Here is a 3,607-nt window from a genome sequence, read left to right as displayed (position 1 = left end):
CCCACAGCAGAACACTCTTGCCTGGCTTCGCAGTGGCTTGCAAGGTGCTCTCTGCTGAATACAACTGGTTGCAAACAGTGTTGAAGACACCAGTGGCCCTCCAACACCACAGTTGTCTTCACACACCTTTACTCCCCACTGCCAAGACTCAGATTTGGCTCTGCTGCTCCAAACACAGTGCCTGACCCCAGCCTATGGGATCCATTTCAGCCCAGCCCCAGCAGTCAGCAGGCAGCTCAGCTCTCAGGCTCCTTCCGAGCAGGAAAAGCTGTGCTCCTGCCCCTGGTACCGCCCGCCCTTCCCCCAGCCCTTAGATGTGAGCAATTCAAGTTTATCTCCCACAGACTCTGCCACAGACTCCTGTTATCTGGAATGAGCCCCAGAGGCACAAATCCTTAAAGGCATTGAAGTGCCTAACTCCCATCAGAATGAGGGATGTCGTTGTCTAAACACCTCTGATAATCACAGAGCTGCTCACGATTTGTGTAGCAGAGAGCACGTCAGTACCTGCAGGCTGTCACAGGCAGGGGTTCTTTGGTTGTTACCACTGTTGCTGATTCTGCTATCGCTCAGCATCCGTGCTATGGGGTACCCAAGCATCCAGGAGTTGGGATTCCGCTGAAAGACTGCATTCAGCTGCCTTGTGCTTTGAGTGACGCCAGAAGCAGATTCGTCACGTTAAAGGCATGCTTCTGCTGCCCCTTCGATGATGTCTGATCACCGGGTATCACACGACCTACACTAAAACCTCTATCACCCAGCTATGGAAAAAAACACTCAGCCAATCTCGGGTCCCCACTGAGAATGGGTTGGGAACAGGAAGGATGCTGTCCTCGCACCCAGCTATGTTGGTACATGTCTGAACTTCTTGTGGCAAAACACAAAGTATGCTTTTGAATTTAGAAATGTGGGAAATGGCTCTCCTCTGCTGGATGCAGCCAGCAACAAAGTTAGGATGTCTATCATTTGGGTGAGATGGATGAGGATTATTATGAGAGGAAATAGGCACAGCCCTACGGGATAGGATACACCAAACGAGCACCTAAAAATAAACTCTTTGTTTTTCCTGTTCCGTGAAAGCTATTGTTGAAGTTGCCACAGAAATATTTCATAACCATGAAACAAAAAAAGCCACCAGGGAGGTAATCTCTCCTTTACCTGTGATTTCTCAGTACAGTACAAACTGTGTAACATTTTCAGTGCACTTGAAGAAGTCAGTGCTCCTGGACGGGGAACAATTTGTAGGAGTTTATCATCATTATCACTCCAAAAAAAACCCAAAACCCATCATCACTATTGACAGATACAACTCGAACACTGTAAAGCAGCATCTGGCTGAAGTTGTCAGTCATCTGCTTTGTGGGCGTTACATTTGCAGAAATGTTTTAATTTGAGAGGTCCCATCCATTTGAAATAATCTGCCCAATTACACACAGTATGAGTGACAGTGTCAGAAAATGAATTCTCTTGGTCAGGTCATCAGAATGAATCCTTCCACAGACAGACACGTCATTCAGTCCCTTTCAGTATACAGAAGGATCCGGAGTGTTAGAAATGTAGCGCTGTGACCACAGGAACGAAGGAAACCTGGTTTCCTATGTAACTTGAGGTTTCTGTGTTTGAGAAAGTGTGAGATCTGTTCAGTGCTCTTCCCGTGGGTGAGCAATCATAAGGCATTTAAATGCCTAGTGAGCCCAGGAGCTCGCTGATGACTAATGAGGTATGAGTTCACACTGAAGTCTTTCCCTTGGTTGTTTCTCGTATGGGTTCTCTTTGCTCTGCCTGGCCTTGATTTTCATGAAATCTGCAGAAAGACAATTAGCCTTAAAACGAATTCCTTATGTCAGCTAAACTGATTCCAAGGGGCTTTTTTGATGAAAACCATGTAGGTACACACAGGTGCTCCCATACTTTAATTTCTTTAGAAAACTGCTATTTGCATACACTTATTGCTGTTCCTGCTCTTTCTAAAGAAAAATTGTAGCAAAACCTTATTCCTCTTCTTAAGAGAAATTCTTCTCATTTCCAACCTAAGTGAAATGCCAATTCTGTGGGCACTCTGAAGAGAAGAAGAACAGAATATTGCATGGTTGAGAAAAAACAAAATGCACAATTATTTCAGAAGACCAAATTTAGAGAAAGGCAGCTGAAAGTTTCCAACCATCAAAATTGCACATTGTCTCACAAAACAGTTGCACAATTGACACAATGTGCAAAAATGACACAATTTCACTATGATCTATTCAAAAACAAATGTGTACATCTAAAAGTGAATGTTTAGGTTTATGCTTCACAGGAAATGTACCCACCTCTGTTTCTGTTCTCCCACCTATGCATCCTGAAGCTCTGTCCAAAAATTAATAGATGAAAATTCGCAGCATTTATGTGAGAGAAACTTGCTCTGTTCTGAACCCATCTCTTTCACTGTGACAAATACTGAGGGCATGGGAAGTCTTTACCAGCCTGCCTGTCCAGGATGGAAAACCTTGAAGGCCTGTGATATGAAGCAATTCTCCCCTGAACCCCACTGAGGAGACAAATGCTTACTTATTCATATCTTTTCAATGGCCCCACCATTTTTGACAAGACACTGCACCACTGAGTGACATGGTTTAATGGCATGGTGGGGATGGCTTGGTAGTAAGACTAGATGATCTTAATGGTCTCTTCCAACCGTAATGATTCTGTGGTTCAGTGATTTTTGGCCTACACGCAGGGTTCAATTTTGTTGCCAAACACAAGTGTCTGATCTCACCTGTGACAACCTGGGGCATGGGAGTCAGTCACTCAGGGATAATGCAGGTAAAGGATGCCCAGTCCCTCAATTGCAACATCCAGAGCACTGTCTGTAGGCCAGTGCCTGGGCAATGGAATGGTCCCTCAGGCTTTCTTAGTAACATATCTCAAGAAGCTGCATCTTCTCTTCTGGCTAATGTTAGAGATAAGACACTGATGTGTTCTTTTGAAATTTGTTGTGTTTTAATACCACTTAATACCTGATACTTTCTTAGGAATTTACTTTCAAAGGCATTTTTAGTCGTAGATTTAGATGAAGTCCTTGTAATGATGTTTTTCTATGGCATACACGGCCTAGAGAGAGCCAAAAGGAAACACAAATCACAGAGACCAAAGTGGGCTTTGGTTCACCTGTCTGAAAACCATCATCGCAGCAGTGGGTGCAGATAGAGCTGGACCCACAGCAGAACTATCATTAACTTTTAAATTGGAAGTACTGAGGGGTTGCTGAGTTTAGGTGACTGAAAAAGGCATCCTGGATCTGGAAACAGTGTAGTAGTGTCACTGAAGCTGTTTCAGAGCAAAGGCACTCCACTGCAAACTGGCACAAGTGCTACTTGGTACAGCTTGACATGAAACACCAATAAAGTTCATCACTATACCATTATACTGTACCATAATACCTAAGGTATTCCCAAACTTGTGGCTATGGTGGTTGCCTATATGTCATCTTTACATCTATAAACTGACTGAGGAGTATATCTTGTTTTGTTTGCTTTTTTCCCATTTAACACTATTCCAGGTTTGGGCAGTCTTTTGTTAATTCTAAGAGTACTCAGCTTTTCAGAAAAAGGAAAAGATTATGAGAATT

This window comes from Centrocercus urophasianus, unplaced genomic scaffold (genome assembly GCF_019232065.1).
Source record: "Centrocercus urophasianus isolate 14NV4802_14NV808 unplaced genomic scaffold, USGS_Curo_1.0 seq_9, whole genome shotgun sequence".
In the NCBI taxonomy this organism is placed as follows: Eukaryota; Metazoa; Chordata; class Aves; order Galliformes; family Phasianidae; genus Centrocercus; species Centrocercus urophasianus.
The sequence above is the reverse complement of the archived record's forward strand: the minus strand, read 5'-3'. Positions refer to the sequence as shown.